We start from the raw sequence: 22,880 nt of genomic DNA on the forward strand, positions 1-22,880 counted from the left end.
TTAGCCAGAATTGTATCACAATAAAATAAATAGCTCAAATGAATTCTTTTTACTAATATTATCCACACCTTCATATTAAACCGACTCGATCACATAAGGTTCCACATTAACATGAAAACATATACAACATAAGTTGGTCGCATAAAATAGTCAAGGATCTATTATACAAAGTATATTAATTACTAAGGCATCACAACAACAATATCAGGATTTTTGCACTCTTAGCTCAGTTAGCGTGTGTAGTATGACTACATGGGCAAAAACACAAGCCGCCAACCTCCATCTGTCGTATCATGGCCAATAGCCCCTGATAGAGCATAACACTCTATCTAGGAAGTGTGGCATATCCCAACATTCCAGCCAATAGCCCCTGATAAAGCATATCGCTGTATCTAGGCAGTATGGCACATATCATCATAGCCAATAGCCCATGATAGAGACTAACTCTACCTAGGCAATGTGGCGCATCACATATCACAACAGCCAATAGCCCCTGATGGAGTATAATACTCCACCTAGGCAACGTGGCAAAATCCAAATCATCATGGCCAATAGCCCCTGATAGAGTAGATAACTCTACCTAGGCAACGTGGCGAAACCAAAATCATTACAGGCAAAAGTAATAACCAAGCGCATGACATAAACACTTGTGACCAAATACCTCTAATTCCTTAAATTTCCTTACTTTCAATCTATACATTCCATATGACAAATTAAATCACAATTCTACCACATATCAAATCATATAATCACATAGTCACATAAAGAATTAAACTACAGTTAACTACTTAATTTATATAACACATGAGAGCACTTAATCATCACATAAAAATACATCAAGAATTTAGCTTTCAGTATAATACCTTGAGGGAGCTTGACCAAACCTAAGTATCACTGAACTTTATCCTCGTTGTTATTCTACTGACTCCGATCAGCCGATCCTTCACCTTAGTAAATATTCAAGAACAGTTTATTTCTATATTTATGTATGTAAAGTTATCAGATTTCAACAATTATATATATATATATATATATAACAACTTTTATATTCAACAAATTCAAAAATATAGAACTATCTTAAATACTGTCTAATAATTGCAGAACACTTTGAATACTATGAAATCACCATTTCCAGTTGGATTTCATCTCACTTCTTTCATAGACAATTTCCACTTCTCAATTCATTCTTATACTTTGTCCACAATCAAAATAAAAGACAATGACTAATATCATATGTGTGAATAGGAAAAGAGATATAAGCATTATCTATCTACTAATAAATTCAAATAATTCAAGATATTTAATTCTTTCGTCTTCTTCAACACCCATTTACCTACTTGAGTCCATTCTACATATTCTAATTTAGTTCTAATTATACACCTAAGTTTCTACAACAGGAGTGAGAACCAAATTTAAGAAAGAAAGCAGAGTTGGGTATTTACTGTAGTGTAGAGAGAGTAACTAATGTACGCGAGCTCGAGCGAGAAAGAGGCGTTGGGAAAGATTTCAACCGATGAGAGGTTAGAGATGGAGGAGGTCGTTTCCTGTTTTTTTCCCCCTCTCCGTCGATTCTTCTCCCCCTATTTCCACTGATAGTAAAAGTTGTAGAAGAATGGAGGTGCTTCTGGAAGGTACCGATTTTTGGGGAGAGAAATTGGGGTAAGATTTTATTAACTCCTTTTTTCTTAAATATCTCACGTGAGGTGTTTCTAGTTAGGGTAGATTTCTTCTCTTTCTTTTTTTTTTAATATTATATTTATATTTCGACACTACTTAGTCATCTAAATATCTTTTCAAATTTTCTATCAATTTATATTACAATTGTATACACTATAATTTATCCCATATTCTATTATTCTAAGGAAAACTAATTATACTTAAAATGCCAATTATTCTATTTCTTAATCTAATATTAATTTTTCTACCCTTAATTTTTATTAATTTTAAATTTTAGAAAATTTGGGGTGTTACAAGTCTCAACCGGCGCCTCCACCACAAATTCTGGCGATGGTCCCGTTAGACGCGCTTGCGGCTTACCTGAGGCAGCAAGACCTGAACAGAGATTGGATGGCGACCTTGGCAGGATTCGGCCAAATAGGAGGAGTGCCGGCGATACCGACCCCTATCCCAGAAATTGCAACCACCGTCAACCCGCCTACCACCACCCCAACTTCTTCAAATCCCACATCCGAAAAAACCTCTCCAACGGCAACTGCACCGTCGGAACCCTCCAACCTTTCTCCCACACAACTACAAACAGAGCCACTCGACGTTAGCCCCCTTTCCGCCTATCAAGACCCTATAACTGGGGAGAAACAGAAGAGAAAGACAACGAAGGAAGGGTGAGCGAAGGAGGGGAGGATAAATCAGAGGAAACACCGATCGTAGAGCCCGTAACCCAAGAAGCGGAGAGGGAGGAGATAGATCTGAACGAAATGGCCAGGAATTCCAGTCGGTTTTAGGAGGGGGAGACAGGATAGTAATAAATATTGAGGGAGTGGCTGAGGTTCTGAACCTTGCATCCCAGGCAGTAGGGGAAGGAGAAGCATCCATAGTAGCAGAGGAGTTAGAGGGTGTTGTCCACCAACTGGTACAGGAAATGGGAGTAGAACAAACCGAAGGAGTGAAGCAACCTGAAGAGGAGAGGCAGGAAACAGAGACACACAAATCAGAGGAAATGAAGGATGAGAAAGAAACAGAGGAAGAGGCCGAAGTGCAACCGAAGGAGCCGGAAACTATAGCCCCAACCGTGTCAAAACCAAAGCCAGTCAAGAGGAAACTAGTGTTGAAAAACGACCCCAAGGTAGAAAGGCAGAAGCCCAAGAGAGTGTCACAGAGATGCTTAGGAAAATGGACGTCCAACAAGGCAGGAGCAAACACGACAGTAGATGCAGTGGAGATCTCGAGCGAAGATGAGAGGGATACTCCTACAAAACCTAGGGAGGAACCCTCGACAACTAGCCGGGAGGACACGCCAATGGCAACATGCACGGTTTCATCAACACCAAACGACCAGGAGGAAGAGGCTGACAAGGTGGCTGAGGGTCTGGACCTCGCATCGGAGTCAGTAGGTCAGGAGGAAGCGATAAATGATAATACCAGTACCTATGTGGTGACCGAGCCTACTGCCCAAGTGAACCTTTCAACACCAGCCGATGAGGAAGCTAAGGCAAACAAAACCGAAAAGTACCTCCAGGAGAGAAATAGAAAAGGAAAAGCCCCTGCCAAGAAGAAGCATGTCGTAAAGAAATAACGCATAGCCAACACCAGCATTGTGATCCGAGAGCCAGGAGAGAGAAAGAGATTGAGTGACAGTGACTACACTTCCAGCAAAGAGTCGGAGTCAGAGAGTGACGTCTCTCTGGACGGTGAGGAGTACCATGAGCAACAGCTCCCTGACAACCACCAAGAGCTACTCCACCCTCCGGTAGAAAGGATTGTGTACCGACGGTAGCGTGTGGTGCTCACTGATGAGCTGATGGAGGACATGAAGCACTACAACACCAAGAAGCTTCAAGACATCTTTAACGACAAGGAGGATAACAACAAGCAAGTTAAATGCGGCAAGGTACTCCACATACCCTATCTGGATAGTTGTCTGTACGTGACCCTTTCCTGGCCAGTATGGGAGCGTTGGGTTTTGAATGACTGTTAGAGAATAGGGACCCGGAGATATCGGTGAGGTTAGCCAAGGAATTTTTCACTACGTTTAGGTTCCAAGTCACAACGGACCTAGACTAGGTGTCAATTTCCTTTAGAATATTTGGTGGGGAGTTGTCCATGAGTCTGATAGAGTGGACTGTGCAATTGGGGATGTGTAGCCTGGAGGAGGCTATAGGACCAGAATGGAGAAGCCGAGAAAGGAGAATACCAAGGAGACACGTAGACTTTGACCCCCCAAGAAGCCTGGGAGGAGCTGACTCACCCAGCTTTTGGTTAGTTCGCCTCCACCACATCCATATCAACTCACTTCAACAACCCCATGCTCCGACTGGTGCAACTTTACTTAGGCTACAACCTACTGGGCCAGACTAATTTAACCGCCAGGACATCTATGACCGAGTTGTACATGGTGTGGTGCGTTAATCGCGGAAGGAGGCTGCACTTGGGATTCTGGACAGCCTACCAATGCCACCTGATAGCTACCCACCCAGCCAAAAACTTGTCCCTCTGCAACATACCAGGAGCCTTCGTGTGCAACAACATAATCATAACCGAGGCAAACGACCTATCTCCGATGTATATAGTCGACTCTCCAAGCTTGTTCGATATCCCCAATGGGAGAAGTCCCTGGTGGGAGGGCACAACAAGGCCAAGAGGGGCGAGTTGGGCAGAACGAACAAGCGCAAGGGCACAGGCAAGCAAATCTGGAGAGGGTAGTAGCCGAGCTAGCAGAGGAGAATAGGCAATCGCAAGCAGAGATGGCGAGGTTGACAAGCCTGATGGAAAGTGTACTCAAAGAGTAAGCGAGATGAAAGGAAAGCATCGGAGCTGGACTAAGTAGCCATGGAGGCCAGGATGATGAAACCACTGAACCCGAGAAGGAAGAAAGTGATGGACTGGAGGAGACAAAAGAGAATCTAACAGAAGCTACTGAGGAGGAACCCAAAGAATCACCTACACAGAGCACTGCCCCGAGGAGGAGCAGGAGGAATGTTCGACAAGGCACAACACTTAGGGTTTCTAATAGTCTAAGTGTGAGAAGTAAAGGGTTCGCTACTTTGGCGCATGTATGTTTTTATGTTTCTGTCATGTGCATGCTAGCTCACACTTAGCCTACTGCGTAGACTAAGTGTGAGGAGTTTATATGTTTATGTGTCATGTTTTGTCATATTTTGTTTTGTTTTGTTAAGTCTATGTATATATCTAAAACTCTCCCACTTAGCCTATTGCATACTCTAAGTGTGAGAATTTTTTAGATATAGTATGTGTTTGTTATAAATGTGTGTCTTTCATACTAGCCATTTTCATTTTTCACTTCACAGCCCGTATATGGGGCAGACACTTGTGAAGAGAGAGGGGGGAGCAAATGGCCAGTATGACATGTATATATGTGTTATTTGAGTCAGTTTGCATGTTTGTGTTTTTAGGGTTTGTTTAGGTCTAGGGTATATGTTTTATGAATGGGCTTAAAACTCAACTACCTCAAACGGACGGTGAGGGGAATTGAGGGAGATGAGACATGCTGGAAAACAGAAACCACCCCCCCCAGTAGCTCCTAGTCAGTATAAATGATGCAAGTATGAAGGAAATACCCATCCTTTAGGTCAGACACGAAAGCCCTCTTAAATGGTGAGTTAGAAGCCTAAAGTTGAACTATTTTCTACTAAAAGCATAAAAAAGAAGAATGGCTGCCACATAATGTCTAGGGCAAGGTGACCACGTGTAGCAAAGGCAATAGGAAACCTCCCCCCCCAAAAAAAAATAAAAACAAAAAAACTTACCCTTAGAACCCCATCTTCTAACCTGATCTACACCCCGAAATTACCCATCAGCCACTGGGATTGTATGTGTGCAAGGCATAAGGCAAGGAGGCAACTGGCCAGGAGGACATACAAGAGGAACCAGCTGAAGAAAAGAAAATCAAAGAGAGAAGGAGAAAATCGATCTGGAAAAATTCCAGGTCCAAAAAAAATAAGAAAGAATAAGGGTGGCAAAGCCACAGAAAACATCGAAGAAAATGGTCGGAGATACTTGACCACAAAAAAAAAGAGGAAGAGGGAATAAGGGTGGCGAAGCCACAAGGAAGCTACTGACCAGGTGGGGGCCAATATCATAAATTGTCCAGCCGAAGAGAAGCACTAGCCAGAAGCCCAAATGCACACAGTTCCCCCATATCAAATAAAGTAGTTAGTTTTTGAACCTTAGAGCCTTAGGAACATCCACCCCTAACACTACAAACCAATAGCCCCGTTACAAGCCTTAAATACCTTCAGGAGCTGCACGTGAGATCTGAGTCCGAAGCATCTGTGTTTAGCATTGAGAGAAAATAGTCCTAACATCCCTTGTGAGGAATGAGTGATTGAGTGAATCCAGTGTTTAGCCTAGAGTTGAGTTATCCTGACAAGCAGATATGCTGACTGGGAAGGAAAAGGTGGACGGCGGAAGTTCAAGGCTTTCTAAGGCCGGATTGCACCTGATCCCAAGAGGAGGGATGGTTGAAAATATAGCATGTTCTATGTGTTTTAATTGTTTCTTTTTTTATGTGTTTATGTGTTAATGTCATTGTTTGTTTTTCTTTGCGTCAGAGTCTAGAGTCTTGTGTCTAGGTTAGGTAGAGTCGTCCAGGGGGAGTAACCAGGCTCGAATTCGACTTATTTCTTTTTGTTTGTCTTCACGCTTGAGGACAAGCATGTGGTAAGTGTGAACAGTTTGATAAGTCGTATTCCAATCCTTGGTTAATGGTCAGTATGTCGTGAATTGCATGTATTACCTGCAAAACAGTTGCTTAAGTGTGCAGGATTAAGGGATCCAATTCAGTAGGAGACGGTTAGGACGTCGCAGGTGAAAAGAGCGCAAGAAGGGTGCAATACTAACCAGGATGCATGCCAGAGAAAAGGCTCGAGATAGAGAAGAAGGATAGCTGGGATGATCAATAACAAGGGCAGAAATGTCAATTCGCAAAGGAAGTCTACCCTAAAAGCAAGGGCAAGCCTTCAGCATTGTCCAGTTCTTCTCGTTCCTCGCCACAACTATGGTCACCTGAAGTCCAAAAGTCCACCGGAGAGTCATCATCCTATCGGTCCAGCCAGTTCGTCGTCGTAGTATAGAAGTTTCATCGCCCGGAGTGGCATAAACAATCTTTAATCGCTTTCCTAGTTTAAAGTTTACTTGCTTTCTTCGTTGGATCTGTTGCAAACATTATTCCTTGTTGCCTTTTGAAGTATTTCGTGAAGATCCGAACGTTTAAGTTATGAAGTTTCGATTTCACATGTCTGTTTGGTTTGAATTTGCTTCATTCTGCCTAGGAAAGCAAGATCTAGTTATCGCTTTTAATTTCTAAATGTTTTACGCATGTTTCCTGTTGAGTAGGCTTAATCTGGAATTGTTGATCGAAGGTTGTAGTTAAGTTTCAGTTTAAATTTTTGTGCATGAGTTTCTTGTTCTGCGTTGTTATTACCACCTTGCATGTTAGTCAGTAGAAGTAATCTGCAGTTTCAGCCGTTCATCTTAAGTTTGAGCATTTTAATTAATGGATCTTGAGTTTGAAGTCATAAATCTGAGTTTAACCATGGAGTTTGTGTTCAAATGATTTCTGTTAATACTTGATGAAGAAGAAAACATCACAATCTACTTTTTGCTTTGGACCATTTTTGCTTTTTGGCTACTTTTTGCTTTTGTCTTTTACTTTTCAGTTGTACCTTCCAGACCTGTCAGAAAGCCACCCAGCCACCAGATATACCCTGTTGTCTATATTTCCCAAATTAGTAACTGTCTTCTTTTCACATGTTTCTGAGATACCATGTCCCCTACTTTCACGAACACAACCACATGTCTGTTACTTTCAAGCCTACTAGTCAGTAGTGTACCACCTTTACTTTCCGCCTAGATAAAGTCTCAACCCAAAAGCGTGGTAGCTAACCAAAATCACCCAGGAGTATCACCACAGTTATCCGAACGTGTCTATCCTTGTGGGATTCGACCCTTACCTCCACTATACTAACCAGTAGAAGTGGGTTGAGGAATTTGTTTGATATGTCAGGTTTCGGTGGTTTCGGTTGTCGTGCCAACGACTCAGCTAGTTTGGGATTTTCATCCTGATCAGTTGGACGCACTCTCTTAATTTAACACAGCACCCGTAAACCCAGGCACTATCAACTCCCCTTATGTGCGTTCCTACATAATAGCAATCCTAGCACCGCTAGATATTAATCAACAACACTCAAAATACCAGGCTTATTGGGTTACGAAAAACCCGCACCATTTGATAAATCAAGGCAGTGCATAATCAATATCGTATGCTCAATGCTAACGTATGTAGATTGAGAAATACTTTTTTATCAAGACCTCGTCTTTCAGTAGATAGCATAAAGACACGCCTTGATGTTAGATCCGTTCAGTGCTTTACCACACCAATGTCATATTATTTCATTTAAGGCTTAGAAACAATCGGACTGACATTGCAACCTTTCTCGATAGGTAGTCAAGGCCTATCTAGGTTGTGAAATTCTTCTTTTTCTTTGTTTAGAACTGACCGTGTTACCTTACAGTGGACGACGCCCACAACCGGTCCTACTGAAACAAAGACTTAGACTTTGTTAAATTCTTATACTTTTAAACATTTAATAAAACAACCATTAAATGTAAAACATAACAACATTATGAAAAAAAATAATCTGTTTTATTCCTTGGATAATAAAATAAGAGTTATTACAGTATCCAATCACTCGAAACGTGATTTCTAGTATACAAAACTCTAACATAGACATGGGGTGAAATGTATGGTAGTCAATGTATCATGGTCCGAGATCTGCTTAGAGTATAAGTGAGAGAGTTTTGGCAGTTGATATACTCGAAAGCTTAATTTTGAGTATAAGTGGGAGATTATTAGGATTGGTATACTGAAAAGCATATTTCGAGCATGTTGCACAGATAGAATTGAAGTATATATTGTTTATAGTGAATTGTTTTGGCTTTATAGTGAAGTATATATTGTTTTAGTGAGCTAGTATATTATAGTTTTAGTGAAGAATATTATGCTTATAGTGAAGTATGTTTTGTTTATTGTGATCTGGTGCACTTGCATGAGAGTGTACTATTTTGGCATTTGAGTGAAATATATTGTATTCATAGTGAAGTATATATTGTTAACAATGAATTGTTTTGGCTTTATAGTGAAGTATATTATGCTATTAGTGAGCTTGTATATTGTAGTTATAGTGAAATATATTATGATTATAATGAAATTATTTTTTTTATAGAGATCTGGTGCATTTGACATTTGAGTGATGATATTATGCTTATAATGAATTATATTGAACAAATACATTATGCTTATAGTGATGTATATTATGCTTATAGTGAAGTATATTTTGTTTATAGTACGTGTGAGTGTACCATTTTGGCATTTGAGTGAAGTACTCCCTCCGTCCCAAGGAAGATGACCCCTTTCTTGGGCGGCACGGGATTTTATGTAGTTATATTTTGTGTGTTAAGAGGAGAGAGTAAAGTAAGAAAGAGGGAATAAAGTAGAGATAAAGGTGTTTCCATTTTAAGTAATGGGTCATCTTGATTGGGACAAACCAAAAAGAAAAGTGGGTCATCTTCAATGGGACGGAGGGAGTATATTGTTTACAGTGAATGTTGGCTTTATTTTGAATGTTGTTGTTAACATTTTCAAAAATCGCTGATATACTTGAAGAAAGTGAAGGGGTTGGCGGCGAAAGCGCTCACATAAATCGATTACATAATAATTCTAATCTATTTAGCAGATTATTTAGACAAATTCTATTCGCGTAATTATCACATGTATCATGCTCATAACTCAAATAAAACATGCTTTAAATTAATTGAAACCTAAAACACGCTTTTCTAGGGTTTAGCAATAATACCTTGATGATTCTCCAAAGAATTGAAGATAGCTAGCGTCTTCTCCACGTGAAGATCTTTAGTACAAAACCACAGATCTTCTGTCTGGTTCCCGGACTGTAAATTGATATCAGGGTGGGCTGATCTCACCAGTGTACTAGGACTTAAATAAAGAAGACGGAAATCATTTCCCTCGGATGAGAAGAAAATCGCCCCTTTCTATTGAGAGAGAGGGCCAAAAATTTTGAAAAAAAAAAAGTGTATTTTCTGTCTCCTTTATTCTCTTATTTATAATAAGTCACATATTGGGCCCAAACAGGGATCGATGGAGGGATTTGGATATGGCCTCCTCCAATTAGCTTTTTACTAATTAAATTAAACCCAATTTAATATAAGCTTATAATTGGAATATTACGAGCAGCCACTACAGAAGTAATATTGCACTCCCCATCCAAATCCAAAATTATAAGTACTTCGGGTTTCCATTAGTTGATATTTATTTCCCGCGCTCAAGATAGAAACATCCATTAATTAATTATTTTCTCCTATGGACTTAATTAATTAATATCTTATTTATTCCAAGAGAGGACTCAGCAAGAAAATCTTATTTATTATTCATAGAGTAATTAAACTCCAACTAGCTAGGTTCCGAATAATAAAACCTTATTTCAAGCTTCTCTTGAGGATGTTATCAAACGAGACTCACCTCGCGCACGATTCAACATAATACCAATCCTAGCACCGCTAGATATTAATCACCACTACCCAATATACCAAGCTTATTGGGTTGCGAAAAAACCGCACCATTTGGTAAGTCAAAGTAGTGTATAATCAATACCGTATGCTCAATGCTAACGTACATTGATTAAGAAATAACAATTTACAAGACCTCGTCTTTCAGTAGATAGCATAAAGACTGTCTCGCTATTAGATCCATTCAGTGCTATACCACACCAATGTCATCTTATTTCAGTAAGGCTTAGAAATAATCGGACTGACATTGCAACCTTTCACGATAGGTAGTCTAAGCATATCTAGGTTGTAAAATTCTTCTTTTTCTTTGTTTAGAACTGACCGTGTTACCTTAAAGTGAACGACGCCCACAACCGGTCTACTAAAACAAAGACTTGGACTTTGTTAAGTTACTTATACATTTAAATATGTAATAAACATCCATTAAATGTAAAACATAACAACATTATGACAAAAATAATCTGTTTATTCGTTTGGAAAATAAAATAAGAGTTTTAACAGTATTCAATCACTCGAAAGGTGATTTATAGTATACAAACTCTAACAGAAAGACGGAGAGAAAGACATAGAGCAGCGGAAACATATCATGAATGAAACTTTGGCATCGATGAAGATTGTAGCAAACACAAGAACATAATGTGAAAGAAATTACTGCAAACTTCAAGAAATTTCATGAACAATTGTACAAAGTGATATGGTTCATAACATGTGTCCTTTTAGTTCACTTTAAACCTTATTCGGTTAATTTATATTTAATAGTCGGTTCATATTTTACATTAATATTCTATTCAAAATTTTATATATTTGTTTCATAGTATATGTGTAGTATTAACTACACTATAAACCATATTTACTTCACTATAACGTGTTTAAACTTCACTATAAAGGGTGTTCACTTCATGCAGTAATGCAACTTCACTATATGACATAGGTGCTTCACCATACGAATCGTTTAATTCATTATTTGGGAGACACTATATGGGTGACCATGACTCGTAAACTGAGCAAATATAACCACACTATAAAACATTATTACTTCAGTATATGAAGGTAATGTCACTATAAGGAATGTTCACTTCATACAATGTCCATATAAGAGATGTTCATTATAAAACATTTTTACTTCACTCTACAAAATATTTACTACGCTATATGATATTTCAATTTCACTGTAAGTATGTGTTCACTATAATGTGAACCAAAACATCCAAAAAGTGAACTAAATACTTGTAAATAGTGAACTTATCACATTTGAGTTGAACACTGAAAGTGCAGGTTTTCTCTCGGTCAACGTATATTTTGGAAGTGTATCCAACTGATCAGGATGAGATTCCCGACCTAGCTGAGTCGTTGGCACGACAACCGGAACCTGGTATCAAACAAATATTCCTCAACCCACTTCTACTAATTAGTATAATGGAGGTAAGGGTCGAATCCCACAAGGATGGACACGTTCGGATACTGCGTTGACATTCCTGGGTGTTTTTGGTTAGTTACCACGCTTGGGTTGAGATTTTACCTAGGCAAGAAATAAAGGTGGTACTCTACTGACTAGTAGGCCTGAAAATGACAGGCTTGTGGTTGTGTTCGTGAAAATAGGGGACAAAGTGTCTCAGAGGTATATGAAAAGTAGACAGTTACTAAAAGAGGAAATTTAGACAACAAGGTATATCTGGTGGCTGGTTGGCTCTCTGACAGGTCTAGAAGGTACAACTGAAAAGTGGGGGACAAAAGCAAAAGTAACTCAAAAAGTAAAAGAGGTCCAAGGCTAAAGTTGATTTTGACGTTTTCTTCTTCACCAAGCATTAACAGAAATCATATGAACACAAACTCCATGACTAAACTCAAATTCATAATTTCAAACTCAAGATCCATCGATTAAAATGTTTATCTAAAGATGAACAGCTGAAATTGTAAACTGCCTCTACTGACTAACATGCAAGGTGGTGATCACAGCGCAGAACAGAAGACTCATGCACGAAAATTAGAATGGAAACATAACTACAACCTTAGATCAACAACTCCAGATAAGAAAACAATTAGAAATTAAAAGCAACGACTAGATCTATCTTTCCTAGGCAGAATGAAGCAAACTCGAACCAAAGCGACATACGAAATAGAAACTTCATAACTTAAACGTTTGGATCTTCACAAAGTACTTCAAAAGGCAACAACGATAAATGTTTGCAACGAATCCAACGATAAAAACAGGTAAAAATTAAACTAGAAAGCAAAAGAACGAGTGTTTTGCCACTCCGTGCGATGATACGCTATACTACTACGGCAAACTGGCTGGAACGGTAGAACGATGATTTCTCCTGAAGACTCTTGGACGTCAAGTGACCATAGCTGTGGCGAGGAACGAGAGATTGGATAATGCTGAAGGACTGATCTTCTAGAGAGAATTCTACTAAGTGTGTATGAGAACCGAACTTGCGAACTCCGAACTGCTCCTTTTCTCTCTCCAATTGGCTTCTTTTATAGGGAGGCTTGCCCTTGCTTTTAGGGTAGACTTCCTTCACAATTTGACTTTTCTGCCCTTGTTAATGATCATCCCAGCTATCCTTCTTCTCTATCTCGAGCCTTTTCTCTGGCATGCGTCCTGGTCAGTATTGCACCCTTCTAGCGCTCTTTTCACTTGCGTCACCTGAATCGTCTCCTACTGACTTGGATCCCTTAATCCTGCACACTTGAGCAACTGTTTTGCAGATAATACATACATTTCACGACATACTGACCAGTAACCAAGGCTTAGAATACGACTTATCAAACTGCTCACACTTACCACATGCTTGTCCTCAAACGTGAAGACAAACAAAAAGAAATAAGTCGAATTCGAGCCTGGTTACTCCCCCTGACCGACTCTACCTAACTAGACTCAAGACTCTAACGCAAAGAAAAAAACAAACAACGACACAAACACATGACACATATAAATAACTTAAACACATAGAACAGGCTATATTTTCAACTATCCCTCCCCTCGAGATCAGGTGCAATCCGGCCTTAGGCAGCCTTGAACTTCCGCCGCCCCCCCTTTTCTTCCCCAGTCATTATATCCGCTTGTCAGGATCACCCAATCCTAAGCCAAACACTGGGTTCACTCAGTCACTCATTTCACACAGGGGATGTTAGGACTGTTTTCTCTCAATGCTGAACCACAGATGCTTCGGACTCAGATCTCTCGTGCAGCTCCTGAAGGTCTTTAAGGCTTGTAACGGGGCTATTGGTTTTTAATGTTTGGGGTCGTTTATCCTAAGGCTCTAAGGTTCAAAAACTAACTACTTATTTTGATGAGGGAGAACTGTGTGTATTTGGGCTTCTGGCTAGGGCTTCTTCTTCGGCAGAACAATTTCTGACATTGGCTTCCAACTGGTCAGTAGCTTCCTTGTGGCTTCGCCACCCTTATTCCTTCTTCCTCCTTTCTCTTTTTGTGGTCAAGTATCTGCGACCATTTTCTTCGGTTTTCTTTCATGTGGCTTTGCCACCCTTATACCTTCTTCTATTTTTGGATCTGGAATTTTTTTCCCGATCGATTTTCTCCTTCTTTCTTTGCTTTTCTTTCTTCAGCTGGTCCCTTTTGTATGTCCTCCTGGGCAGTTGCCTCTTTTCCTTATGCCTTGCACACACACAGTTCCAGTGGCTGATGGGTTATTTCGGGGTATAGATCAGGTTAGAAAATGGGGTTCTAAGGATATGTTTTTTTTTTGTGTGTGTGTGGGGGGGGGGGGGATTTCCTACTGCCTTCAGGGTTTGCTACACGCGGTCACCTCGCCCTAGACATCATGTGGTAGCCACTCTTCTTTTTTCGGTGTTTAGTAGAAAGCTGTTCCACTTTGGACTTCTAACTCACCTTTTAAGAGGGCTTTCGTGTCTGACCTAAGGGATGGGTTTTTGCTTCATACTTGCATCATCTATACTGACTAGGGTTTACTGGAGGGGGTGGTTTATGTTTTCCGGCATGCCTTATCTCCCTCAATTCCCCTCACCGTCAGTTCGAGGCAATTGAGTTTTAAGCCCATTTATAAAAAAAAACAAACAATTCCTAGACCTAAACAAACCTTAAAAATACTAACATGCACTGGCTCAAATAACACATTTATACATGTCATACTGGCCATTTGCTCCCCCCTCTCCCTTCACAAGTGTCTGCCCCAGATACGGGCTGTGAAGTGAAAAATGGGAATGGCTAGTATGACAGACACACATTTATAACAAACACATAATATATCTAAACACAGAGCAGAATTATTACAAAACATGATATATAAACATATAAACTCCTCACATTTAGACTACGCAGTAGGCTAAGTGTGAGTTAACATGCTTATGACAGAACACAAAAAACATAAACAAAACACATGCACCGAAGTAGCAAACCCTTTACTTCTCACACTTAGACTATTGGATATAAAAAGAAAAATAAAAGAAAATTAAAAATTAAAAAGAAAACTAACTGGTCAGTTTTGGTGCAGGGGTCTGTGCAGGTTGTTCCTTTGGTTCCTCTTCAGTGGATTCCGGTTGTCATCTGCCTCCTCTTTTTCATCGCCTTCTTCTTCCTCAAGTTCGGTGGGTGCATCGTTCTGGCCTCCATGTCCACTTGTTCCAGCTCCAGTGCTTTCCTTTCCTCTCGCTAATTCCTTCAGTATGCTCTCCATCAGGGTTGTCAGCTTTGCCATTTCTGCCCGTGATTGTGATACGCCCGGATTTTGCACTGTTTTAAGGCCATTATTTGGTCAGTTTTTGTTATCAAAATCACTCTACATGTCCATTATTTGCATATTCTATACATTTTGGTATTTTGACGTGTTTTGTGAGAAATGTGCATATTTGAGCCGAAAAGGGGAGTAAAAACGCATAGTCCTGGAAATCTGGAGTCAGACGGCGACCAGCGACCGCCGCGAAGTTGTACGGCGACCGCCGGCGCCCGGCAGTCAAAGCTATGTGGCGGCCCGCCTCGGAAATTTACGCTAGGAGAAGAGTCTCGCCCGGCGACCGCCGGAGGACATGTGGCGGTCCGCCACCGAAGGGTCAGAGTCTCTGGACTCCAACGCGGCGATCGCCGGCCAAGGTGCGGCGGCCCGCCGGAGAAAGGCGGCGAATCCGACCAGCCCTAGATTTGCTCCAAGATTTACCAAATTTTGAAGATCTTTTCCTTCTATGATGAGGAATAATCTTCCCCTATAAATAGGACCTCAAGCTTCATCAAAAAGAGAGTTTTCACACAACAAGAACACATTCATAGAGAAAGAGAGTGACTACTTGCAATATTCATAGAGATCAAAAGCTAGAGTACTTCAATTGTGCAAGGAGTTGGAGAAGGATTTCAAGAACATCAAGAACGACAAGGATTCAACCTACGGGTTTTATTTGCTTTAGTTTTATGTTCAAATTGCTTTCCCTCCAATCTATGTTTTTAGTTTATTCAGTCATGTGTAACTAAACTCATAGGATTCTAGGGATGTGTTAGTAGCAACTTTGGTTATACAATTTCGTTTTCTATTTAATATCCGTTTTGTTTTTACTTTGTTTCTTCCCTAAGTTAATCATGATGCTTCATAATTGAGTGACACAATTATGTATGATTCAATACAACTTGCTTTATAACTGTGACAGAGTTCTAGCGAGTTAGATCCACTTAGTAGACACTACAGTTAGCTTCCTTTAAAACGGCACTGTTAATTGAGAGTGAGGACTTTTCAAGGGTCTTAGGAGCTTTTTGGAGTTACGTGTTAGGATTGACAACCCTAATGTTAGTAATCAACGTTTGTATCGCATGAGCATAAGCTAGGTGACTCGTCCTTTCAAAGTATTAACTGTGCTAGGGTATTGTAGTTTGGAATTTGTATAACCATAAAAGTGAAAGCACATCCCTGGAATTCCCCTTATCTCTATACTTTTCTCTCCGTGATTTGCTTGCATTTAGTTGTTTACTGTTTTTAATATTTACTGTTTTCAAAAGTTTCCAAAAATTCTTGTTTCTCCAGATAGTAATTGAGTTCTAGTAGAAGATAGACACTTTGTGTACATCTTCCCCGTGTTCGATACCCGGTACTAACCTTTTGCTATACTATACCTACTCTGTATACTTGCAGGTATTTATAGTGCAAATAAAAAGTGCATCAGATTGTCTATTCTCTTCCGCTAGCTCAGTGACTGCCCTCTCCAGATTTTCTTGCCTTAGTCTTTGCGATTGTTCAATCTGCCCAGCTTGCCCCTCTTGGACCTGTTGTGCCCTTCCACCAGGGGCTTCTCCCATTGGGTAGAATTGGGGTACTCCTTCTCTGTAGTATACCAAGTTTGTGCGGACGAAGAAGGGTATATCGAATAGGCCAGGAGCGTCGACCATGTACATCGGAGATAGGTCTTCTGCCTCTGTTATGATGATGTTGTTGTGCACGAAGGCTCCTAGTATTTGGCAGAGGGATAAGTTCCTAGCTGGGTGGGTTGCTATCAGGTGGCATTGGTAGGCTGTCCAGAATCCCAAATGCAGCCTCCTACCGCGATTAGCGCACCACACCATGTACAATTCAGTCATAGATGTTCTGGCAGCCGAATTACTTTGTCCCAGTAAGTTGTAACCCAAGTATAGTTGCACTAGTCTGAGCATGGAATTGTTGAAATGGGTTGATCTGGATGTAGTGGAGGCGAACTAACCAGCATCAGGGTGGGTTATCTCCTCCCAGGCTTCCTAGGGCTCAAAGTCTATGTGTCTCCTCGGTACCCCCCTCTCTCGGCTTCTCCATTCTGGTCCTATAGCCTCCTCCAGGCTATACATTCCCAGTCGCACGGTCCACTCGATCAGACTCATGGACAGCTCTCCACCGAATATCCTGAAGGAAATTGACACCTCGTCTAGGTCTGTTGTGACTTGGAACCTAAACATGGTGAAGAACTCCTTCGCTAATCTCACAGATATCTCCGGGTCCCTATTCTCCAACAGCCACTCAAACCCCAATGCTTCCATACTGGCTAGGAAGGAATCACAAACAAATAACTCATCCAAAGAGGGTATGTGGAGTACCTTTCCGCATTTGACTTGCTTGCTGCTATCTTCCTTTTCGTCAAAAGCGTCCTGAAGCTTTTTGGGGTTGTAGTGCTTCATGTCCTCCATAAGCTCATCAGTGAGCTCTACCCTCCACCGTGGGTACACAATCCTCTCTACTAGAGGGTGGACTAGTTCTTGGTGGTTGTCGGGGAGTTGTTGCTCATGATACTCTTCCCCTTCTAGAGAGATATCGCTCTCTGAGTCTGACTCCTCGCTGGAAGCGTAGTCGCTGTCACTTAACCTCCTTCTTTCTTCTGTCTCTCTGATCACTATGCTGGCATTGGTTGTGCGCTGTTTCTTTACGAATTGCTTTGTCTTGACAGGGGCCTTCCCCTTTCTCTTTCTTTCCTGGATGTACTTTTCTTCGACTTCCATTGCCTTTGCTTCTTCGTTGGCTTGTGTTGAAGTGGCCTCCTGGGTAGTAGGCTCGGTCACCATGCGGGCACTAGTATCACTTCCTGTCGCCTCCTCCCAACCTACTGACTCTGATGCGAGGTCCAGACCCTCAGCCACCTTGTCAGCTTTTCCCTTCTGGTCAGTCGGCGTTGATGAAACTGTCCCTGTTGCCATATGTGTGTCCTCTTGGCTAGTTTTCGAGGGCTTCTCCCCAGGTTTTGTAGGAGTAGTCTTCTCGTCATCGCTAGAGACCTCCACTGCATCTGCTGATGTGTTTGATCCTGCCTTGTTGGACTTCCACTTTCCTAAGCATCTTTGTGACACTATTTGGGGTTTTTGCCTTTCTACCTTGGGGTTGTTCTTCAACACTAGCCTCCTCTTTACTGGCTTTGGTTTAGTCACCACTGAGGCTTCCTCTTGTTGTGTTTCAGGTTCCTGTCTCTCCTCCTCAAGTTTGTCAGCTTTTTTGGGTTGTTCTTCTGACGTCCTCTCCACCCCTTCAGTATTTCAACGATCCTATCTCCCTTGTGTAAAATCGATTGGAACTCCTCATCCGTCATTAACCCTTGCTTCTTGGCCGTTTCGTTCAGGTCTATCTCCTCCTTCTCTGCTTCATCGGCTGTGGCTTCAGTGGCCATTATCTCTTGTGCTTCACCCTTCTCGCCCTCGCTTACTCCCCCTCTCCTTTTCCTCTGTTTCTCCCCAGTTGGGATCTTGATAGGCGGAAAAAGGGATAACGTCGAGCGGCTCTGTTTGTTGGTGTATGGGAGAAAGGTGAGAGGGTTCTGATTGTGCAGTTACTTTTGGGGAGGTCTTTTCGGATGTCGGATTTGAGGTTTTTGGGGTGGTGGTGGGTGGGTTTACTGTGGTCGCAGTTAGGGTAGGGTTTGGTGTCGCCGGCATTCCTCCGGTCAGGCTAATTCCGGCCAGGGTCGCTGTCCAATCTTTGTTCGGGTCCTGTTGCCTTAGATACACTGCCAGTGCGTCTAAAGGAACCATTGCCGGAATTTGTGGCGTCGGCGTTGGTTGTGATCGTTGTGGACTTGGTGGCCGCGATTCGGCTGTCGCTCGAACTTCTGGGAGGTCTTCGCCGGTGTTGGATGCTTTACTCTTCGCCATGGTCTGTATCGGTGGTGGTTCTCTTTTTCCGGTAGTGATTCACGGTGGTTTTCATAGTGGGGTGGTAGTTGTGAGTAAGAGAATGCAGGTAAGGGTTTGTAAAGTGAAGGGGAGTAGGCGGTGGGGTATTTTATAGTGGGGTGGGCAGTTGAGGGTTTTGACCGGTTGTAGGCGGTTGCCAGGTTGCGACGCTTGGGGTGGGAGGCGGTTGGGCGTTCTCGCAGCTGATTGGACGTTCCCTGTCACGTCTCTGCTCCACGCCAGTCTCTGCACTTGCCTGCAAAGCTGCAACACTCCAAAATTCAAACTTCACTCATCTCTCCTTTCTCAATTAGCTAAAAATAGAAATAAAGCAAATAAATGGCCCTTAAATATAATTCAGAGTTTCACCCAAGTGGTATCCTCGTGGTCAGTACGGACTCCAAATTAATATTTAAGATCTGAAAAAAAAAATTTGGTATTTTTCCTACTGAACTTAAGTTAAATTACTAAATATTCACAATATTTACACAATTACTAAGGGTATTTGAAGTTTTACCTGGTCAGTAAGCACAAATCATATAATGTTGACCAGGTGGAACTCCAAACCCCTTTTCTACTGGCCATTTAGACGCTATTAAAGTGTAGTGGAATTTCTTCCACTACACACAGTTCCTCATTTTCCCTATATATTTTTACCCTATGCCCATTAACGACAAAAGGTTCAGAGTTAGGGACACTCCCTGAAATCTCGACCGCTCCATTAGCACGTTGTGCAGTGATAATGTAAGGTCCTGCCCATTTTGACTTGAGTTTCTCAGGCATTAGCTTTAATCTCGACAGGAAGAGTAGTACTTTCTGACCAACTTGGAGATTCTTGGTTCTCAGATTTTTGTCGTGCCACATCTTTGTTTTCTCCTTGTACCACATGGCTGAATCAAACGACTCCAATCTGAGTTCTACCAGCTCTTGTAGCTGCAGCTTCCTTTCCTCTTCACAGGCCTTAGCATGACTGTCTTCTCTAAGATGCTCTTTATTTCTCTGTTTGAGATCTCCGCTTGTCCGTTGGCTTGAGGGTGGTAAGGACTAGATAGGCGGTGATGAACCCCGTACCTCTTCATCAATGCTTCGATCGTTCGGTTGCAGAAGTGAGTCCCTTGATCGGAAATGATTGCCCTTGGTATCCCAAATCGGCTGAATATATGACTCTTGAGGAACTTGGTGACTTCTTTAGATTCGCAAGTGCTCGTGGCCTTGGCTTCTATCCACTTTGATACATAGTCAACTGCCACCAGGATGTAGGAATTCCCATAAGATGAGGGAAAAGGAGCCACGAAGTCCATGCCCCAGATGTCGAACACTTCACAAACAATCACTGGAACTTGCGGCATTTCATCCCTTGCGGAGATCCCATCGGTCAGTTGGCAGCGGTCACAGCCTTTGCAGAACTCATACGCATCTCTGTTCAGAGTCGCCCAGTAGAATCCGCTATCCAGCACCTTTCTGGCAGTCTTCCTTGGCCCGAAATGTCCTCCACATGCCAAGGAGTGGCAGTGCGTTAGTACATCCCGTTGCTCCCAGTCAGGAACACATCTCCTTATAACTTGGTCGGTTCCTGCCTTCCACAAGTATGGGTCGTCCCATAAATAATACTTTGCTTCGCTCTTGATCTTCATCCTCTTAGCCTTTGTCACGTTTGGCACCATAGGTAGCTCTCCCGTCACTAGGTAGTTGGCCAAGTCCTCATACCAGGGTTCCTGTCCTACTTTCTCCTTGCCATTGGTTGTTGCGTCCTGCCCAGTAAGCCTCATTACTTCTTCCCAGTCGATCTTCCTTGCGGAGAAAATCACTTCACACAAATGCTCTTCCGGGAATCGATCTCTCACATCCTCACTGTTCCCTTCTTGTACTATTCTGCTCAAGTAGTCCGCTACTTTGTTTTCAACCCCCTTTTTGTCTTCTACTTCCCAATCAAATTCTTGTAAAAGCAGCACCCATCTGATCAGTCGGGGTTTTGACTCCTTCTTCGCAATGAGATACTTAATTGCCGCATGATCAGTATAGACGATGACTCTGGATCCTAATAGGAACTACCTGAACTTCTCGAATGAATAGACAACAGCCAACATCTCCTTCTCGGTGGTGTCATAGTTCCGTTGGGCTTGATTCAAGGTCTTAGATGCATAGAATATCATGTACCTCTTCCCATCGATCTTCTGACCCAGTACGGTCCCCACGGCATAGTCACTGGCATCGCACATCACCTCGAAGGGGTGATCCCAATTAGGAGCTTGAATAATCGGTGCAGAGATCAATTTTTCCTTAGGAAGGTTGAAAGCAGCCTTGCAATGCTCGTCGAAAACGAACTCCACCTCGTTCTGGAGAAGTCTGGTAAGGGGTTGGGCAATCTTGGCGAAATCCTTGATAAATCTTCGATAAAATCCAGCATGGCCCAGAAAACCTCTTATTCCCTACTGGTCAGTAGGGAAGGGCAGTTTGGATATGACATTCACCTTAGCTTGATCCTCCTGGATTCCCTTTTCCGACACCACGTGTCCTAAGACGATTCCTTCTGAAACCATAAAGTGGCATTTCTCAAAATTTAAAACCAGACTCTTTGCTTGGCACCTTTCTAGCACCACATCCAAATGTTGCAAGCACGAGTTGAAAGAATCTCCGTAGACGGTGAAATCATCCATAAAGATCTCTATGCAATCTTCAATCAAATCCGAGAATATGCTCATCATGCATCATTGGAAAGTACCAGGGGCGTTGCATAGGCCAAATGGCATACACCTATACGCATAGGTTTCAAACGGACAGGTGAACGTGGTCTTATCCTGGTCCTCCGGATTCATGTAGATTTGAAAGTAGCCACTGTACCCATCCAAAAAACAGAAGTACTTCCTCCCAGCCAGTCGCTCCAGCATTTGATCGATGAATGGTAGGGGGAAATGGTCCTTTCTGGTTGCAGTGTTTAGCTTTCGGTAATCTATACACATTCGCCATCCAGTTACTAGTCTGGTGGGCACTAGCTCATTCCTCTCATTCTTAACCACCTGGATCCTTGATTTCTTGGGGACCATATGGATTGGGCTGACCCATTCACTATCGGGTACCGAGTATATAATGCCCAGCGAGAGCAACTTCAAGATTTCCTTCAGTATCTCTTCCCGCATGTTTGGGTTCACCTTTCTTTGCGAATCTCTATGTGCCTTGGCTCCCTCCTCCAGCCTAATGTGGTGCATGCAGACATCTGGGCTTATCCCCACCAGGTCCGTAAGGCTCCATCCAATAGCCTTCTTGTTTTTGCTCAGCACAGTTAGTAGTCTTGCCTCTTGCTCTTCAGTCAGCCCGCTATTGATGATTACAGGGAACGAGTCTTCCTCCCCGAGGTAGGCATACTAAAGGTTCGCTGGCAACTTTTTCAACTCCACTTGTGGGGGTAGTGTGTCTGTAGGTAGAGGGTTCTTTTTAGAATCCTCCTCTCGCTCTTGTTCACCATCTGATTTTTCCTCCATACTGGCCGGTAGTAAAGCCCCTACGGATCCCGCTAGTTCCGACTTCTGACAGAATTCCGTAATTGCTCCTTCGATCTCCTCGTCAGTTAACCTTCGGCTACTGATCAGATCACACCATGCAGCTGCTTCCACATCAGCCTGGGCATACACATCCAAGGCTTGGAGTTTTTCCTGCAATAATTCGGTCTCAAGAAATTCTTGGACTAAGGGGTCAATGACATCAACATAGCATAGATTTTCAGAATCTATTAGTTTTTTCATGGCTTCATTGATGTCAAAAACAAATTTTTCACCATTAAAGTCAATGCAGATTGTCCCCTCAGCCATATCCACAATTGTCTTAGCCGTTCTTAAAAATGGTCTTCCTAACAATATCCCGTCGGACTCCCTAGCCTCTGGTTCACTCATTCTAATTACATAAAAATCAGCGGGATAAGTAAAGTTTTGTATCCTGACCAACACATTTTTTAACACACCCTCATGATTTATACATGACATATCAGCCAGTTGGATCAACACCCTAGTATTTGACAATT

The sequence above is a fragment of the Salvia hispanica genome, chromosome 4, assembly GCF_029641045.1.
Source record: "Salvia hispanica isolate PSC_SH4W2 chromosome 4, Shi_PSC_v1, whole genome shotgun sequence".
Taxonomy (NCBI): domain Eukaryota; kingdom Viridiplantae; phylum Streptophyta; class Magnoliopsida; order Lamiales; family Lamiaceae; genus Salvia; species Salvia hispanica.